The sequence below is a fragment of the Triticum dicoccoides genome, chromosome 5A, assembly GCF_002162155.2.
Source record: "Triticum dicoccoides isolate Atlit2015 ecotype Zavitan chromosome 5A, WEW_v2.0, whole genome shotgun sequence".
Lineage (NCBI taxonomy): Eukaryota > Viridiplantae > Streptophyta > Magnoliopsida > Poales > Poaceae > Triticum > Triticum dicoccoides.
Window position 1 is genome coordinate 669,335,835 of NC_041388.1, and position 22,072 is coordinate 669,357,906.

Consider the following 22,072-nt stretch of genomic DNA (forward strand, 5'->3'; position numbering starts at 1 on the left):
GGCCCAGATGATGCTACTGGGCCTAATTCGGATAGGGCGTAACGGGCCTTGGGTTAGCAGGCTGTAAATGGGCTATATGCGAACAGACCGTTAACAGGCTTTCCATGGGCCGACCCGCCACCTTTTGACCAAGTCAAACGGGCCGACCTTTTTAGATGAATGGGCCTCTGTTGGGCCGTGCCACGTGTTGACGTATCATAGGCGCCTATCTAACCCACTGATGAGTTGACACGTGTTTCGTCCGGCCAATAAGAATTTTACACGTGGAAATTTCCCATCGGTCGGGGCTGTTAACGGGTTATCGGATCCAAAACCCGACCCGATAGCTTAACGGCGTTCCGTTATGGTGGATGCCACGTGTCGGTCACCCTTGACGAAAGCACTTCTGTGAAGCGCGATTTATCATCATGGAAGTGGACACTTCCGCGATGATAATTTTGGTAATGTCATGGAACACTTCTACGACAGCACATGTATGACTATCTTGATTCTGTCATAAATTTGTCATGCATGTACATGCATGACAAAAAAGCGACCTACTATGGCAAACACGTATCATCACGGAAGTGTATTTTTTTGTAGTGTAAGGAAGAGGGGAAAAGTGAGCAAAAGTTTGGAGCGTGGGGAAAAGTGAGCATGATAACCCACAAGTATAGGGGATCAATTGTAGCCTCTTTCCATAAGTAAGAGTGTTGAACCCAACGAGGAGCTAAAGGCAGAACAAATATTCCCTCAAGTTCTATCGACCACCGATACAACTCTACGCATGCTTGACGTTCGCTTTACCTAGAACAAGTATGAAACTAGAAGTACTTTGTAGGTGTTGTTGGATAGGTTTGCGAGATAATAAAGAACATGTAAATAAAAAGTAGGGGCTGTTTAGATGAAGACACAACTAAGTTAGTTTTAGTAAAGAGCTTTTTGTTACGAGAAAGTTATTTGTCCCTAGGAAATCGATAACTAGACCGGTAATCATTATTGCAATTTTATTTGAGGGAGAGGCATAAGCTAACATACTTTCTCTACTTGGATCATATGCACTTATGATTGGAACTCTAGCAAGCATCCGCAACTACTAAAGATCATTAAGGTAAAACCCAACCATAGCATTAAAGTATCAAATCCTCTTTATCCCATACGCAAACAACTTACTTACTCGGGTCTGTGCTTCTGTCACTCACGCCACCCGCCATAAGAAAATCATGAACATATTGCAAACCCTACAGCGGGAATCCCTCATGCTTGCGCGACACGGAGAGCACCATAGGACAGGACCAATAATAAAACATGCAACTCAAACCAATCACGATCATCAATTAAACCATAGGACAAAACGGATCTACTCAAACATCATAGGATAGCCATACATCATTGGGAAATAATGTATAGCATTGAGCACCATGTTTAAGTAGAGAATACATCAGGTAAAGAGGGGTTACGCCTCTGCATAGAGGGGGGAAGAGTTGGTGATGGTGGCGGTGAAGTTGTTGGTGAAGATTGCGGTGATGATGATGGCCCCTGGTGGCACTCCGGTGCCACCAGAAGCGAGGGAGAGAGAGCCCCCCTCCTTCTTCTTCTTCCTTGACCTCCTCCCTAGATGGGAGAAGGGTTTCCCCTCTAGTCCTTGGTCTCCATGGTGTGGGAGGGGTGAGAGCCCCTCCGAGATTTGATATGTCTCTCTGTCTCTCTCTGTTTCTGCGTTCTCAAATTCTACCCTTTCACTGTTTCTTATATTCCCGGAGACCCGTAACTCCGATTGGGATGAAATTTTAACATGATCTCTATTTGGATATTAGATTTCTTGCAGCGAAAGAAGGGCATCAACCACCTTACGGGGTGGCCACGAGGGTCAGGGGCGCGCCCCCTTCCTCATGGCCCCCGCGGGCATCGTCTCACGTGGATTTTTCTTCCCAAAAATCACATATATTCCAAAAAAATCACCGTCAGTTTTTATCCCGTTTGGACTCCGTTTGATATGGATTTTCTGCGAAACAAAAAACATGCAACAAACAGGAACTGGCAGTAGGCACTGGATCAATATGTTAGTCCCAAAATAGTATAAAAAGTTGCCAAAAGTATATGAAAGTTGTATAATATTGGCATGGAACAATCAAAAATTATAGATATGACGGAGATGTATCAGCATCCCCAAGCTTAATTCCTGCTCGTCGTCGAGTACGTAAATGATAAAAAAGATAATTTTTGATGTGGAATGCTTCCTAGCATAATCTTGATCACATCTATATCTATACCTACTATTAAAGGTAATAGGTATTCTTGGTTTGATTTAGTCCTTTATGTTTGGTTTACACACGTTAAGCGATCTGGGCCAGTTACTTTTATGTTGATGGGCCTTTTATGGGCTTTCATAGAGAGACCACGAAAAATAATTGGGTCAAAATAAGTCAACATTGTGGGAATTGAACACAAGACCTCATGTCTATCTCTTAGATGTAACAACCAAAGACTTATGCACCTTTCATATTTACTAATCTCAACTCACTCTAAATATACGAGTGGCAGTCATCATGTTTATTTATTTATTTTTTGTGAGAAAAGGAGTTGATATTAAAACGGCCAAATTACTGAAAGGTCCACATAGAAATGGAAATTACAACCAAGCCCCTCTACAACCCGACTACGCCGGCACTTTGGACGAGCCGGTGACGCGCCGTTCGCCGCTGCTCGCTGACGCCTTGGATCAAAGCAGCCCCCGGGCAAAACGGGAAGTCTCCGATCAATGGTCCCTGAGGACCTACACCCATGGCCGCCGTTGTCGTCGCACCGCTCAACATCGCCTTCCTTCTCCAGATCTTCAACCACCGGAATTGCCATCCCTCGATCTTCGGCACGGGGGAACGTGCACGGCCTCTCCACTGAGCAGCGAGCACGAAGAAAGGAGCTGGTCCACCGTGGAGCTCCATCGGAACTTCGCTCTTGAAGGGGAGACCAACACCTGCAAAAAGCTGATCCAGTCGCACCGCCGCCTCCACAACGCCACCGGCTGGCTCCCTAGGCACTCCTACACTATGTACACGCTGCAAATCGGGCCTCCCCCGTCGTCCCGCAGCCGGAGCGTCCGGCGGAGGGCGAGGGAGCGGCCGATTCGGCAACGGCGAGGTGGAGAGCCCGGGGTTCACACAAATCACCCTTCGTTCCTGTAGATGGGGAAGGGTGAGGTCCAAGGCTCATGTTTAGGGAGAGCTAATTAAGTGAATGAGCTAATAAAGGAAGGATTCTGGGCTTAAATATAATACTTAAACAAATTTAGGATTATGGGTAAATCGGAGGAATAACTATTAGAAAGATTGTGGTCTTAATAACTTCTACATGAAGGATTTGAGGTAAAAGGTAGGATAATTAAAAGAAAGGATCTATAGGCCTTAATGTGTTGGGGCTACTAAATTAGAAAAGGAAGGATATGATTCCCAACTAAAACGGGTGAGGACTTCATGGCAATTAATGAAAGGATCATACTTAAATATCACTAAAAAGGATTGTATTCAAATGAAATCAGTGGGACATTATGCCCCGCAAAGAAAATATGAACACGACTAAATTGCGACGTATTTTTTATGTTCATTTTGTAGAAGGACGATGTTGCGTTGCAACATGTTCTTCATAATGAATCCGATGCTGTGGGACATTATGCTTATGCAAAACATTAATTTTTTCCATTGCAATGCACGGGCATATGTTCTAGTATCTAATCATGGCATGAATACTAAGATACGAGTGATTCAAAGCAATAGTCTATCATTTGACATTAAGATAATAATACTTCAAGCATACTAATAAGCAATCATCTCTTTTCAAAATAACATGGCCGAAGAAAGTTATCCCTACAAAATCATATGGTCTGGCTATGCTCCATCTTCACCACACAAAATATTCAAATCATGCATAACCCCGATGACATGCCAAGCAATTGTTTCATACTTTTGATGTTCTCAAACCTTTTCATCTTTCACGCAATACATGAGCGTGAGCCATGGACATAGCACTATAGGTAGAATAGAATGGTGGTTGTGGAGAAGACAAAAAGGAGAAGATAGTCTCACATCAACTAGGCGTATCAACGAGCTATGGAGATGCCCATCAATAGATATCAATATGAGTGAGTAGGGATTGCCATGCAACGGATGCACTAAGAGCTATAAGTGTATGAAAGCTCAAACTGGAAACTAAGTGGGTGTGCATCGAACTTGCTTGCTCATGAAGACCTCGGGCATTTGAGGAAGCCCATCATCGGAATATACAAGACAAGTTCTATAATGAAAATTCCCACTAGTATATGAAAGTGATAACTCAAGAGACTCTCTATATGAAGAACATGGTGCTACTTTGAAGCACAAGTGTGGTAAAGGGATAGTAACATTGCCCCTTCTCTCTTTTTCTCTCATTTTTTCATTTTTTTGCTTTCTCTTTTTTTTGGCCTTTCTCTTTCTTTCTTTTTCGTCCTGGGTCTCATACCGACTTGTGGGGGAATCATAGTCTCCATCATCCTTTCCTCACTGGGGCAATGCTCTAATAATGATGATCATCACACTTTTATTTACTTACAACTCAATGCTAGAACAAAGATATGACTCTATATGAATGCCTACGGAGGTGTACCGGGATGTGCAATGATCTAGCGTAGCAATGACATTAAAAAACGGACAAGCCATGAAAACACCATGCTAGCTATCTTACGATCATGCAAAGCAATATGACAATGAATGCCCAAGTCATGTATATGATGATGATGGAAGTTGCATGGCAATATATCTCGGAATGGCTATGGAAATTCCATGATAGGTAGGTACCTTGGCTGTTTTGAGGAAGGTATATGGTGGGTTTAAGGTACCAGCGAAAGTTGCGCGATACTAGAGAGGCTAGCAATGGTGGAAGGGTGAGAGTGCGTATAATCCATGGACTCAACATTAGTCATAAAGAACTCACATACTTATTGCAAAAATTGATTAGTCATCAAAACAAAGTACTACGCGCATGCTCCTAGGGGGGTAGATTGGTAGGAAAAGACCATCGCTCGTCCCCGACCGCCACTCATAAGGAAGACAATCAATAAATAAATCATGCTCCGACTTCGTTACATAACGGTTCACCATACGTGCATGCTACGGGAATCACAAACCTCAACACAAGATTTCTACTAATCCACAACTACCCACTAGCATTACTCAAATATCATCATATTTCACAAAACTATTGCAAGGAATCAAACATATCATATTCAGTGATCTACAAGTTTTATGTAGGATTTTATGACTAACCATGAGAATGACCAGTTCTTGTCATCTCTCTAAATAGATATAAGTGAAGCAAGAGAGTTTAATTATTTCTACAAAAGATATGCTCATGCTCTAACAAATATAAGTGAAGCAAAAGAGCATTCTACAAATGGCGGTTTTCTATGTGAAGAGAAACAGGCAATCCAAACTTCAAATGATATAAGCGAAGCACATGAAGCATTCTATAAAGCCATACTCAAAAGATATAAGTGAAGTGCATAGATCATTCTATAAATAAACCAAGGACTATCTCATACCAGCATGGTGCATAAAAGAAAAGTGAAAACTAAATGCAAAAGACGCTCCAAGATTTGCACATATCGCATGAACGAAACGAATCCGAAAACATACCGATACTTGTTGAAGAAAGAGGTGATGCCTTCCGGGGCATCCCCAACCTTAGACGCTTGAGTCTCCTTGAATATTTACTTGGGGTGCCTCAGGCATCCCCAAGATTGAGCTCTTGCCTCTCTTCCTTCTTCTCACATCGATACCTCCTCGATCTTCGAACACTTCATCCACACAAAACTTCAACAGAAAACTCGGTAAGATCCGTTAGTATAATAAAGAAAATCACTACTCTAAGTACTGTTGCAAACCAATTCATATTTTGTTTTGGCATTTTAGCTACTGTAATATAACTTTTCCATGGCTTAATACACTGATATAAATCGATAGTTTCATCAAAACAAGCAAACTATGCATCAAAAACAGAATCTGTCTAAAACAGAACAGTTTGTAATAATCTGAACATTCACCATACTTATGATACTTTAAAAATTCTACAAAAAATATGAAAACTAATTTTTTTCATATAAAGACATTGCAAAAAGAATCAGAACAATTTGACATTCCAGTAAAAAAATGTAAAATCGCACACTACAACCAAAGTTTGTGTCCTGCACTGTACAAACCTACAAGCACTGTAAACATCCTAAAGGCAAACCTTGGCACATTATTTTTATAATACAATGGAATTGTACAAGGGGATAATTATTTTTGTTTAAAAGTTTCTGTAATCAAGATTCTCAAAGTTTCCGTGAGCATGAACAAAGTTCAAGGCTAGCTCCCACTTCAACAATGCTTGTCTTTCTCACTTTCGCTTTTATTTTTGAAAAGTTTCGGGTTCCCCTCTTTATCTTTTTGTTTATAAACTATATAAAAGCACTCAACAGAAATAAATGTCTCTCTAAAACTTCCGGGTTGTCTCCCTGGCAGCGCTTTCTTTAAAGCCATTAAGCTAGGCATATAGTGCTCAAGTAGTGAATCCACCCGGATCCCAGGTATATCAAAGCCAATTTTAATTAACAATGATTTGTAATTTAGTAGTGAGCACAAAGTAACATATATCATGTAACAACGAAGTCTAACTCTCTTCCTATGCATCGGCATGTCATAAAAGAACAATTCATGCACATATAGTAAAGGCCAACGCATAGCATAAACAGTTTTTTGCAATTTTATCATATTGGAAACATAGAGAGGTGGAGATATAGTTCCTCTCTCATAATAATTGCAAGTAGGAGCAGCAAGCACATGCATATTATATCTATCAAAATCATCATGTGTAGTAGTAAAAGGAAACCCATCAATATAATCCTTAATAAGCACAAACTTCTCTGATATAGTGTAATTTAGAGAATTAAAAAAGATAATAGGACTATCATGTGTGGGTGCAATAGCAACAATTTCATGTTTAACATAAGGAACTATAGCAAGTTCATCTCCATAAGCATAATTCATATTGGCATCTTGGCCACAAGCATAGCAAGCATCATCAAAAAGGGATATTTCAAAGGAATCAACAGGATCATAGCAATTATAATAGATTCATCCTTCGGTAAGCATGAAGGGAAATTAAACAATGTATGAGTTGAAGAGTTACTATCATTAGAAGGTGGGCACGGGTGATCAATGCACTCTTCCTCCTTTTGTTCTTCGCTCTCCTCCTCATCTTTTTCATCCAATGAGCTCACAGTTTCATCAATTTCTTCGTCCATAGATTCCTGCAAAATATTAGTCTCTTCTGGGACAGCAGAGACTTTCTCAATAAACGCATCAATATTGGAATTGTATTCATAATTCTCATAACAATATTTAAGGATAGCTAATTTTTCAGGTCTGTAGACAGCATCATAAAGATTTTCATATTCTTTGAACATAGATTCAATTTCATAAGCACCCATAAAAGCAACAAATTCTTCTATTTGTTCCACATCATAATAGTCATATATACCTCTAGCATAAGAAGCCAAAGTTTCATTATCATTAAATTTGCATAAAAAGGGAAGGTGTGGAGCCTTCATCCTAGAGCAACAAGTATAATCATATCTCAAGCATAGTTGCCTAGCATACCATTTCAACATATAAATTTGATCCCATAATAGTTTCCATTTTTGAGTCAAGCAATAATCCCTAAAGTATTCACATTGATCCAACGTGTCTCCCATTACCAAATTGAATGGGGTTTTCTCCAGATTATCAAAGTAGTACATAATATCTGTCACATAACGAGCAATGAGGGTTTTAGGAGGTTCCTCATCTCCATGAGTAGCAAGTACACCTAATTTTTTGGTATTTTGTGTTCCATATCCATAACTAAAGATAAAGAACAACTAAGAACAACAAATAAAAATTACTTAGTGATAAAGCAAACAAGCACACACGAGAATATTCACCCCATGCTATTGCTCCCCGGCAACGGAGCCAGAAAAAGGTCTTGATAACCCACAAGTATAGGGGATCAATTGTAGCCTCTTTCGATAAGTAAGAGTGTCGAATCCAACGAGGAGCTAAATGCAGAACAAATATTCCCTCAAGTTCTATCGACCACCGATACAACTCTACGCACGCTTGACGTTCGCTTTACCTAGAACAAGTATGAAACTAGAAGTACTTTGTAGGTGTTGTTGGATAGGTTTGCAAGATAATAAAGAACGCGTAAATAAAAAGTAGGGGCTGTTTAGATGAAGACACAAGTAAGTTAGTTTTAGTAAAGAGCTTTTTGTTATGAGAAAGTTATTTGTCCCTAGGGAATCGATAACTAGACCGGTAATCATTATTGCAATTTTATTTGAGGGAGAGGCATAAGCTAACATACTTTCTCTACTTGGATCATATGCACTTATGATTGGAACTCTAGCAAGCATCCGCAACTACTAAAGATCATTATGGTAAAACCCAACCATAGCATTAAAGTATCAAATCCTCTTTATCCCATACGCAAACAACTTACTTACTCGGGTCTGTGCTTCTGTCACTCACGCCACCCGCCATAAGAAAATCATGAACATATTGCAAACCCTATAGCGGAGAGCACCATAGGACAGCACCAATAATAAAACATGCAACTCAAACCAATCACGATCATCAATTAACCCATAGGACAAAACGGATCTACTCAAACATCATAGGATAGCCATACATCATTGGGAAATAATATATAGTGTTGAGCTCCATGTTTAAGTAGAGATTACAGCGGGTAAAAGAGGAGTTACACCGCTGCATAGAGGGGGGAAGAGTTGGTGATGATGGCGGTGAAGATTGCGGTGATGATGATGGCCCCCGGTGGCACTCCGGTGCCACCGGAAGCGAGGGAGAGAGAGCCCCCCTCCTTCTTCTTCTTCCTTGACCTCCTCCCTAGATGGGAGAAGGGTTTCCCCTCTGGTCCTTGGTCTCCATGGCGTGGGAGGGGCGAGAGCCCCTCTGAGATTGGATCTGTCTCTCTGTCTCTCTCTGTTTCTGTGTTCTCAGATTCTACCCTTCCACTGTTTCTTATATTCCGGGAGATTTGTAACTCCGATTGGGCTGAAATTTTAACACAATCTCTATCCGGATATTAGCTTTCTTGCGGTGATAGAAGGGCATCAACCGCCTTACGGGGTGGCCACGAGGGTCAGGGGCGCGCCCCCCTGCCTCGTGGCCCCCTCGGGCATCGTCTCGCGTGGATTTTTCTTCCCAAAAATCACATATATTCCAAAAAAAATATCCGTCAGTTTTTATCCTGTTTGGACTCCGTTTGATATGGATTTTCTGTGAAACAAAAAACATGCAAAAAATAGGAACTGTCACTGGGCACTGGATCAATATGTTAGTCCCAAAAATAGTATAAAAAGTTGCCAAAAGTATATGAAAGTTGTATAATATTGGCATGGAACAATCAAAAATTATAGATACGACGGAGACGTATCAGAGCACAACCAAGGAACCAGGGGCACTAATTTAAATATCCCTATTACTTAAGAACTCCCACTTAGATAGACATCCCTCTAGTCATCTAAATAATCACGTGATCCATATCAACTAAACCATGTCCGATCATCACGTGAGATGGAGTAGTTTTCAATGGTGAACATCACTATGTTGATCATATCTACTATATGATTCACGTTCGACCTTTTGGTCTCAGTGTTCTGAGGCCATATCTGGATATGCTAGGTCGTCAAGTTTAACTCAGGTATTCTGCATGTGCAAAACTGGCTTGCACCCATTGTATGTGAACGTAGAACTTGTCACACCCGATCATCACGTGGTGTCTCAGCACGACGAACTGTAGCAACGGTGCATACTTAGGGAGAACACTTATACCTTGAAATTTAGTGAGAGATCATATTATAGTGCTATCGCCGTACTAAGAAAAATAAGATGCATAAAATATAAACATCACATGCAATCAAAATAAGTGATATGATATGGCCATCATCATCTTGTGCCTTTGATCTCCATCTCCAAAGCACTATCATGATCACCATCGTCATTGGCTTGACACCTCGATCTCCATCGTAGCATCGTTGTCATCTCGCCAACTATTGCTTCTACGAGTATCGCTACCGCTTAGTGATAAAGTAAAGCAATTACATGGCGATTGCATTTCATACAATAAAGTGACAACCATAAGGCTCCTGCCAGTTGCCGATAACTTTTACAAAACATGATCATCTCATACACCAAATTATATATCATGATGTCTTGGCCATATCACATCACAACAAGCCTTGTAAAAACATGTTAGACGTCCTCTACTTTGTTGTTGCAAGTTTTACGTGGCTGCTACGGGCTTCTAGCAACAACCGTTCTTACCTAGGCATCAAAACCACAATGATTTTTGTCAAGTGTGTTGTTTTAACCTTCAACAAGGATCGGGCGTAGTCAAGCTCGATTCAACTAAAGTTGGAGAAACAGACACCCGCCAGCCAGTTGTGTGCAAAGGTCGTCAGTAGAACCAGTCTAATGAACGCTGTCATGTAATGTCGGTCCGGGCCACTTCATCCAACAATACCGCCGAATCAAAGTAAGACGTTGTTGGTAAGCAGTATGAATATTATCGCCCACAACTCATTGTGTTCTACTCGTGCATATAACATCTACGCATAGACCTGGCTTTGATGCCGCTGTTGGGGAACGCAGTATTTCAAAAAATTTGTGTACAATCACGCAAGATCTATCTAGGAGATGCATGGCAACGAGAGGGGAGAGCGTGTCCACGTACCCTCGTAGAACGAAAGCGGAAGCGTTTTAGTAACGTGGTTGATGTAGTCGAACGTCTTTGCGATCCAATCGATCCAAGCAGTGAACGTACAGCACCTCCGCGTTCAGCACACGTTCAGCTCAATGACGGCCCTCAATCTCTTGATACAATTTAGGATGAGGGAGAGTTCGTCAGCATGATGGTGTGGCGATGGTGATGATTAAGTTACCAGCACAGGGCTTCGCCTAAGCACTACTACGTATGACCGAGGTGTGTAACTGTGGAGGGGGGCACCACACACAGCTAAGAGAAGACTTGGTGCGTCTTTGGGGTGCCCCCTCCCATGTATATAAAGGGGGGAGGAGAGGTGGTCGGCCCAAGGGGGGCATGCCATGGGGGGGAGTCCTACTTGGACTCCCGGTCCAAGTAGGATTCGCTCCCCCTTCCTATTCTCACTAGGAGAAGGAGGGAAGGAGGAGGAGGAGAGAAGGAAAGGGGGGCCAGCCCCCCAACCCTAGTCCAATTCGGTTTGGGCTTGGGGGGAACGCACCACTACCTGGCCGCCGCCTTCTCTCTCCACTAGGTCCCATGAAGGCCCATTAACTCGTCGGGGGGTTACGGTAACCCCCGGTACTCCGGAAAATGCCCGAACCTTTTCGAAACCATTTCGGTGTCCAAACATAACCTTCCAATATATCAATCTTTATGTCTAGGGACATTCTTCGGAGTCCTGGATAAGATGACAGACATGACGAGGAGTCTCGAAATGTTTGAGAGGTAAAGATTGATATATTGGAAGGTTATATACGGACACCAGAATGGTTCCAATAAGGTTCGGGGATTTTTTTGGAGTACCGGGAGGCTACCGGAACCCCCCGGGAAAGTTAATGGGCCTATTGGGCCATAGTAGAGAGAGGGAGGCTGCCACAAGAGGTGGGTCCCCCCAAGCCCAAACCGAATTGGACTAGGGTTGGGGGCGCGGCCCCCTTTCCTTCTCCCTCTCCTCCCTTTCCCCTTTCCCCTTTCCGTTAATTGGAAGGAGGGTGGGCCGAATCCTACTTGGACTAGGAGTCCAAGTAGGACTCTCCTCTTGGCGGGCCACCTTGGGCGGCCACCTCCTCCTCCCCCCTTTATATACGGGGGCGGGGGGCACCCCAAAGGAACACCAAGATTTCTCTTATCTATGTGCGGTGCCCTGATAACCCACAAGTATAGGGGATCGCAATAGTTTTGGAGGGTAGAGTATTCAACCCAAATTTATTGATTCGACACAAGGGGAGCCAAAGAATATTCTCAAGTATTAGCAGCTGAGTTGTCAATTCAACCACACCTAGAAACTTAATATCTGCAGCAAAGTGTTTAGTAGCAAAGTAATATGATAGTAGTGGTAACGGTAGCAAAAGGTAACAGTATCAAAAGTAATATTTTTGGTATTTTGTAGTGATTGTGACAATAGCAACGGAAAAGTAAATAAGCGGAGAACAATATATGAAAAGCTTGTAGGCAATGGATTGGTGATAGAGAATTATGCCGAATGCGGTTCATCATGTAATAGTCATAACCTAGGGTGACACAGAACTAGCTCCAATTCATCAATGTAATGTAGGCATGTATTCCGAATATAGTCCTACATGCTTATGGAAAATAACTTGCATGACATCTTTTCTCCTGCCCTCCCATGGAAGCGGGGTCCTAATGGAAGCTAAGGGATATTAAGGCCTCCTTTTAATAGAGTACCGGACCAAAGCATTAACACATAGTGAATACATGAACTCCTCAAACTAGAGTCATCACCGGGAGTGGTCCCAATTATTGTCACTTCGGGGTTTCCGGATCATAACACATAGTAGGTGACTATAGACTTGCAAGATAGGATAAAGAACTCTCATATATTTATGAAAACATAATAGGTTCAGATCTGAAATCATGGCACTCGGGCCCTAGTGACAAGCATTAAGCATAGCAAAGTCATAGCAACATCAATCTCAGAACATAGTGGGTACTAGGGATCAAACCCTAACAAAACTAACTCGATTACATGATAAATCTCATCCAACCCATCACCGTCCAGCAAGCCTACGATGGAATTACTCACGCACTGCAGTGAGCATCATGAAATTGGTGATGGAGGAAGGTTGATGATGACGATGGCGACGGATTCCCCTCTCTGGAGCCCCGAACGGACTCCGGATCAGCCCTCTCGAGAGGTTTTAGGGCTTGGCGGTAGCTCTGTATCGTAAAACGCGATGAATCCTTCTCTTTGATTTTTTTCTCCCTGAAAGCAAATATATAGAGTTGGAGTTGAGGTCGGAGGAGCTCCAGGGGGCCCACGAGGTAGGGGGCAGGCCCAGGGGGCAGGCGCGCCCCCACCCTCGTGGCTAGGGTGTGGGCCCCTGGTCTTCATCTTTTGCAAGGATTTTTTATTATTTCCAAATAGACGTTCCGTGAAGTTTCAGGTCATTCCGAGAACTTTTGTTTCTGCACATAAATAACACCATGACAATTCTGCTAAAAACAGCGTCAGTCCGGGTTAGTTCCATTCAAATCATGCAAGTTAGAGTCCAAAACAAGGGCAAAAGTGTTTGAAAAGTAGATACGACGGAGACGTATCAACTCCCCCAAGCTTAAGCCTTTGCTTGTCCTCAAGCAATTCAGTTGACAAACTAAAAGTGATAAAGAAAAACTTTTACAAACTCTGTTTGCTCTTGTTGTTGTAAATATGTAAAGCCAGCATTCAAGTTTTCAGCAAAGATTATGAACTAACTATATTCACAATAACGCTTAGGTCTCATGTTTACTCATGTCAATGGCATAATCAACTAGCGAGCAATAATAATAAATCTTGGATGACAACACTTTCTCAAAATAATCATAATATGATATAACAAGATTGTATCTCGCTAGCCCTTTCTGAGGCCGCAAAACATAAATGCAGAGCACCTTTAAAGATCAAGGACTGACTAGACATTGTAATTCATGGTAAAAGAGATCCAGTCAAGTCATACTCAATGTAAACTAATAGTAATGAATGCAAATGACAGTTGTGCTCTCCAGCTAGTGATTTTTAATAAGAGGATGATGACTCAACATAAAAGTAAATAGATAGGCCCTTCACAGAGGGAAGCAGGGATTTGTAGAGGTGCCAGAGCTCGGTTTTGAAATGGAGGTGAATAATATTTTGAGCGGTATACTTTCATTGTCAACATAACAACCAAGAGATGGCGATATCTTCCATGCTACACACACTATAGGCGGTTCCCAAACAGAATGGTAAAGTTTATACTCCCCCTCCACCAACAAGCATCAATCCATGGCTTGCTCAAAACAACAAGTGCCTCCAACTAACAAGAGTCCCAGGGGGAGTTTTGTTTGCAATTATTTTGATTTGATTTGCATAAAGCATGGGACTGGGCATCCCGGTGACCAGCCATTTTCTCGTGAGTGGGGAGCCGAGTCCACTCCTCTTGAGAATAACCCGCCTAAGATGGAAGATACAGACAACCCTAATTGATACATGAGCTATTCGAGCATACAAAACAGGATATTTATTTGAAGGTTTAGAGTTCGGCGCATACAAATTTACTTGGAACGGCAGGTAGATACTGTATATAGGTAGGTATGGTGGACTCATATGGAATAACTTTGGGGTTTATGGGATTGGATGCACAAGCAGTATTCCCGCTTAGTACAGGTGAAGGCTAGCAAAAGACTGGGAAGCGACCAGCTAGAGAGCGACAATAGTCATGAACATGCATTAACATTAATCAACATCGAATGCAAGCATGAGTAGGATATAATGCACCGTGAACATAAATATCATAGAGGCTATGTTGATTTTGTTTCAACTACATGCGTGAACATGTGCCAAGTCAAGCCACTCGAATCATTCAAAAGAGGATACCACCCTATCATACCACATTACAACCATTTTAATAGCATGTTGGCACGCAAGGTAAACCATTATAAGCTCCTAGATAATTAAGCATGGCACAAGAAACTACGATCTCTAGTTGTCATTGCAAACATGTTTATTCATAATAGGCTGAATCAGGAATGATGAACTAATCATATTTGCAAAAACAAGAGAGGTCGAGTTCATACCAGCTTTTCTCAGTCAGTCCATCATATATCGTCATAATTGCCTTTCACTTGCACGACCGAATGATGTGAATAATAATAATAGTGCACGTGCATTGGACTAAGCTGGAATTTGCAAGCATTCAATAAACAGGAGAAGACAAGGCAGTATGGGCTCTTTTGTCAGATCAACAATAATGCATATAAGAGCCACTTTAACAATTTAATCATGGTCTTCTCCTATCGACCCCAAAGGAAAGAAAAGAAATAAAACTATTTACACGGTAAAGCTCCCAACAAGCAAAAGAAGAACAGGAAATCTTTTTGGGTTTTCTTTTTAATTATTACTACAAGCATGGAAATTAAAACTAGCTAAAAGCTACAACTATTTTTTTGTTTTTCTTAAAGTTTACTAAACACACAAGAAGAAAGCATAAAAAGGAAATAGACTAGCATGGATATTACAATAAAAAGTATGAGCACCGACATCTAGCAATGAGTGTGTGTGAACATGAATGTAATGTCGCTGGGAAATACGTACTCCCCCAAGCTTAGGCTTTTGGCCTAAGTTGGTTTATTGCCACAGATGGCCTGGCGGATATCCATAGTTGTAGCTAGGGTCGTACTACGATGCAGCGGCCTCCTGAGCTGCAGCGTGGCGGCGAGCTGCCTCCGCCCTCCTCTCGTACTCATCTGCCTCCTCTCTGGTAATAAAATGTCTTCCTTTTTCCTGATAATCAAAGAAGGCAGGAGCAGGGAGAGTAATATGGACAGCACGACGTTTGTCAAAGATTAAGCGATACTGGAGAGGTGATTCATTGCTCTCGACAAACTGGTGGTGAACCATAGCATTAAAGTCTAGGTAAGAAGGAGGCAATTCGATATCATCATTACGTATGGTTACACCAAGAAAATCAGCTAAGTGGGTTGCATAAATTCCTCCAAAGAAATCTCCATTAAATCTATTATGATGCAACCTACGTGCAATAATGGCTTCCAAATTATAAGATTTGTCTCCTAACACAGCACTCCTAAGAATACTGAGGTCAGGAACACACATATGACATGCTTCATATTTACCATTTATGCACCTACCTATGAAGAGAGCAAAATAATCTATAGCAGGAAAACGAATGCTCCCTATGGTAGCTTGTGCTATGTCTCTAGATTCCCCCACAGTTATACTAGCAAGAAAATTTCTAAATTCAGAGTTGCGGGGTTCACTAGCACTACCCCATTGTGGAAGTTTGCAAGCAGTGGTAAAATCCTCTAAGTCCATAGTATAAGATTTTTCATAAAGATCAAATAGGACAGTTGGAGAATTACGTGAAGATGAAAATTCAAACCTCCTCTCACAAAGGAACTAGTGAGATAGTGGTACTGGCGGCACTTTTCTTCCTCGAAGCTCACAAGATCAGCGTTACGCAAATATGCGTTAAATTCTTCCTTAATTCCTGCTCGATCCATAAAGTTCTCTAGGGCCGCACTGGAGCGTCCCTTGGTGGCTCATCATCAGCATCACGCATTGCAAGCCTAAGCTCTTGTTTCCTTGAAGAGCCACCTTGGTACATTTTCCTAAAAATATTTCTTCCTTTGAAAAATTTCTGAAATTTTTAGTAACTTCAAATAAAAGTAAACCAAACTCAACAAGATTGATAGCAACTACTCCTACAAGTGCCTAGAGCCTATATCATGCATCAAAACTACTTGGAACCACATAAATTTGACATGCAAGCTCAAGAATAGGGTCACCTAGGCAGCAGAAATTTGCAATGAATAAAGCACTAGAACAAAAACTAATTGGACCAATGGAGGAGTCACATACCAAGGAACAATCCCCCCAAGCAGTTTTGTGAGAGGTGCTTTGAGCAAGGAGATCGAAAATGGCAGCAAAATGAGCATAGACTCGGGTTTGAACTAGATAATCGTGTTTGTGGGAGGAAGAAGGAGTGTGTGGGTGCAGGAATAAGTGGAGGAGGGCCACCGTGGGCCCACGAGGCAAGGGGCGCGCCAGGGGGTAGGGCGCGCCCTCCACCCTCGTGGCTAGGTGGATGCCCCCCGCTCTATGTTCTTAGTGCCAAATATTCTCAAATATTCCAGAAAAAATCATATTTATATTTCAGGGCATTTGGAGAACTTTTATTTTCGGGGTATTTTTATATTGCACAGATAATTCAGATAATAGACAGAAAATATTATTTTTATTTTATTTAATATAAGTAACAGAAAGTAAAAGGAGGGTACAGAGAGTTGTGTTTTCTAAATTCATCCATCTCATGATCATCAAAAGGAACCCATTAACAAGGTTGATCAAGTATTGTTAACAAACTCATTCCGAATAACATGGAACCGGAGAATTTTCGAATAACACTAGGTTAGCTCAACGGGGATATGCACATCCCCAATAATAAGAATATCATATTTCTTTTTGACAGTAGGTAGAGGAAATTCAAAACCTCCAATAATAATCGATGGAATTTTCCAATAGAGTTGATACTATGAACTTGAGGTTGTTTCCTCGGAAAGTGTACCGTATGCTCATTACCATTGACATGAAAAGTGACATTGCCTTTGTTGCAATCAATAACAGCCCCTGCAGTATTCAAAAAAGGTCTTCCAAGAAAAAGGGGCTTTCGTTCGGGCCTGGCCAGCCCATTAGTCCCGGTTCTTCCATGAACCGGGACCAATGGATGCATTTGTCCCGGTTCATGAGCCCAGGGGGCCGGCCGGGGCCTCGTGGGCATTGGTCCCGGTTCATATGGACCCATTTGTCCCAGTTCCAGGCACGAACCGGGTCCAATGGGCCTCGCTCCTGGCCCACAAACATTGGTCCCGGTTCTTGGCTCGAACCGGGACAAAAGGCTGGGCTTTAGTCCCGGTTCTAGCCATGAACCGGGACAAATGAGTTGCCTATATATACCCCGTCGCCGCAACAGAGCACTCCATAGTGCTCTGTTTTTTCTGGAGGCGAGGAGAGGGCATTTGGGTCCTCTAGCTCACCTCCTGCAAACGAGGTGTTCCTTGAAATGCCCGAGCCACGCTAGCTAAGCTTTCTCCTCTCGAAGCTCGACCTCCAAGCTCCATTTTACCCAAGATTTGTCTAGGTTTAGCGGTCTGTCACGTCCCGTCCCCGTCTTCACCGCCGTCGATCGCCCGCGCCGATCTCGTCGCCTGCACCACTGTGGTGAGCCTCTTATCTTCTTTTGAAAGAAAAAAAAATCTTACTTTAGATAGATACTTGTCTAATTTTCTTACTTTTATTATTGCTTGTTATTATATAGTGTGATGGTTTTGGTATCCGCCCTCGTCGGCCCTCGGCCTGGCTATGATTCGGATGTGGTATATATTATCTTTTATAACTATTTGGTTCATTTATTGTTTATGACAATTATGCCCATCAAGTTGACATAGATTTTATTTATGTAGGAGGTAGTTGAACCGAAAATTCCAATCGACCCTATTGTCAAGAGGTTAAATTTAGTTGAAGAAGAAAACAATTACTTGAAGGAAAAAATTAAAAAAATTGAGGAGAAGATGATATTGGAGTTGCATGTTGCGAATGTCGTTGATGATCACAAGATCAAGATGGATGCAATGCAGTTGAAGACGAGAAAGATTAGAAAATATGCCATTCATACCGAGGCTTGGTATCATTATGCCGTTGGATCAATTTTTACCTTGGTTGTGATTACGATCGCATTTATTGTTGCATTGAAAGGTTTCACATAGTTTCAATGTATGGTTTAACTAGATGCTCTAGAGAGCTATATGTTGTTCAATGAGAACTATGTATGTACTTTGTTTTTAATGTGATGATAAACTATATTAAATTTGGTCACTTATCTATCCATGAGAGCTATATGTACTAAATTGATGATGTGGCTTTGAATGGTGCATTTTATACACGAAGTGCATCCAGTTTTTGTCGTAAGCATCTCTAATTTCTTGCACATGCTATGTGGGAGAAATGATGATACCATGCCAACTTTCAACCTTTTCAGAGTTCATTTGTAGTGCTTTTCAATTTCAGGGTCTCATAGCTCAAAATAATCAGTAAATGCATGAAAAATAACAAATGAAGTCAGAAAGGGTTGAAAATTGATGATGTGGCTTTGAATGGTGCATTTTGAATACATAAAAAGTATGGAGTTCAAATAAGTTCAAAAAAATGAAATCCCTTTGGAACAGACGAGTTTCCGTATGAAACCCTGATACTTCGAAAGAGATTGTCCGTTTTGTACACGAAGTGCATCCAGTTTTTGCTGTAAGCCTCTCTACTTTCTTGCACATGCTATGTGGGTGAAATGATGATACCATGCCAACTTTCAACCTTTTCAGAGTTCATTTGTAGTGCTTTTCAATTTCAAGGTCTTATAGCTCAAAATAATCAGTAAATGCATGAAAAATAACAAATGAAGTCAGAAAGGGTTGAAAATTGATGATGTGGCTTTGAATGGTGCATTTTAAACACAAAAAAAGTATGGAGTTCAAATAAGTTCAAAAAAATGAAATCCCTTTGTAACAGACGAGTTTCCGTAGGAAACCCTGATACTTCGAAAGAGATTGTCCGTTTTGCACACGAAGTGCATCCAGTTTTTGCCGTAAGCCTCTCTACTTTCTTGCACATGCTATGTGGGTGAAATGATGATACCATGGCAACTTTCAACCTTTTCAGAGTTCATTTGTAGTGCTTTTCAATTTCAGGGTCTTATAGCTCAAAATAATCAGTAAATGCATGAGAAATAATAAATGAAGTCAGAAAGGGTTGAAAATTGATAATGTGGCTTTGAATGGTGCATTTTTAACACAAAAAAAGTATGGAGTTCAAATAAGTTCAAAAAATGAAATCCCTTTGTAACAGATGAGTTTCCGTATGAAACCCTGATACTTCCAAAGAGATTGTCCGTTTTGTACACAAAGTGCATCCAGTTTTTGCCGTAAGCCTCTCTACTTTGTTGCACATGCTATGTGGACGAAATGATGATACCATGCCAACTTTCAACCTTTTCAGAGTTCATTTGTAGTGCTTTTCAATTTCAGGGTCTTATAGCTCAAAATAATCAGTAAATGCATGAAAAATAACAAATGAAGTCAGAAAGGGTTCAAAATTGATGATGTGGCTTTTAATGGTGCATTTTGAACACAGAAAAAGTATGGAGTTCAAATAAGTTCAAAAAAATGAAATCCCTTTGTAACAGACGAGTTTTCGCATGAAACCCTGATACTTCGAAAGAGATTGTCCGTTTTGTACACGAAGTGCATCCAATTTTTGTCGTAAGCCTCTCTACTTTCTTGCACATGCTATGTGGGAGAAATGATGATACCATGCCAACTTTCAACCTTTTCAGAGTTCATTTGTAGTGCTTTTCAATTTCAGGGTCTTATAGCTCAAAATAATCAGTAAATGCATGAAAAATAACAAATGAAGTCAGAAAGGGTTGAAAATTGATGATGTGGCTTTGAATGGTGCATTTTAAACACAAAAAAAGTATGGAGTTCAAATAAGTTCAAAAAAATGAAATCCCTTTGTAACAGACGAGTTTCCGTAGGAAACCCTGACACTTCGAAAGAGATTGTCCGTTTTGCACACGAAGTGCATCCAGTTTTTGCCGTAAGCCTCTCTACTTTCTTGCACATGCTATGTGGGTGAAATGATGTTACCATGCCAACTTTCAACCTTTTCAGAGTTCATTTGTAGTGCTTTTCAATTTCAGGGTCTTATAGCTCAAAATAATCAGTAAATGCATGAAAAATAATAAATGAAGTCAGAAAGGGTTGAAAATTGATAATGTGGCTTTGAATGGTGCATTTTTAACACAAAAAAGTATGGATTTCAAATAAGTTCAAAAAACGAAATCCCTTTGTAACAGATGAGTTTCCGTATGAAACCCTGATACTTCCAAAGAGATTCTCCGTTTTGTACACAAAGTGCATCCAGTTTTTGCCGTAAGCCTCTCTACTTTGTTGCACATGCTATGTGGACGAAATGATGATACCATGCCAACTTTCAACCTTTTCAGAGTTCATTTGTAGTGCTTTTCAATTTCAGGGTCTTATAGCTCAAAATAATCAGTAAATGCATGAAAAATAACAAATGAAGTCAGAAAGGGTTCAAAATTGATGATGTGGCTTTGAAGGGTGCATTTTGAACACAGAAAAAGTATGGAGTTCAAATAAGTTCAAAAAAATGAAATCCCTTTGTAACAGACGAGTTTTCGCATGAAACCCTGATACTTCGAAAGAGATTGTCCGTTTTGTACACGAAGTGCATCCAATTTTTGCTGTAAGCCTCTCTACTTTCTTGCACATGCTATGTGGGAGAAATGATGATACCATGCCAACTTTCAACCTTTTCAGAGTTCATTTGTAGTGCTTTTCAATTTCAGGGTCTTATAGCTCAAAATAATCAGTAAATGCATGAAAAATAACAAATGAAGTCAGAAAGGGTTGAAAATTGATGATGTGGCTTTGAAGGGTGCATTTTGAACACAGAAAAAGTACGGAGTTCAAATAAGTTCAAAAAAATGAAATCCCTTTGTAACAGACGAGTTTCCGTACGAAACCCTGATACTTCGAAAGAGATTGTCCGTTTTGCACACGAAGTGCATCCAGTTTTTGCCGTAAGCCTCTCTACTTTCTTGCACATGCTATGTGGGTGAAATGATGATACCATGCCAACTTTCAAACTTTTCAGAGTTCATTTATAGTGCTTTTCAATTTCAGGGTCTTATAGCTCAAAATAATCAGTAAATGCATAATATATACGATTTTCAGGGTCTTTCGGTAAAAAGAATTATCATAAAATAAAATAAATAAGTAATTTGAAACAAAATAATATAAACTTTAATAAAATATATAAGTAGAAACAAAATAAAATAAAATTTAATAACATAAATAAAATTTATGAAACTAAAATTATCAAAGTATTTTGTGTTCAAAACATTATAAGCAACCTCTAAAATTTATGAAACTAAAATTATATAAAATTGATGCAACTAAAATTATCAAAGTATTTTCTGTTCAACATCATTAAAAGCAAAAAGAATTTTCATAAAGAACTTTTTTTGTTAGAAACTTTAATAGCAAAAAAAATTATCATAAAATAAAATAAATAAGTAATTAGAAACAAAATAAAATAAAATAAATAAGTATTTTGTTGTAAGTAGAAACAAAACAAAAAATAAAGAAAAAAAGAAAACAAAAAATGGGAAAAAATAAAAAATTTACCACCTAC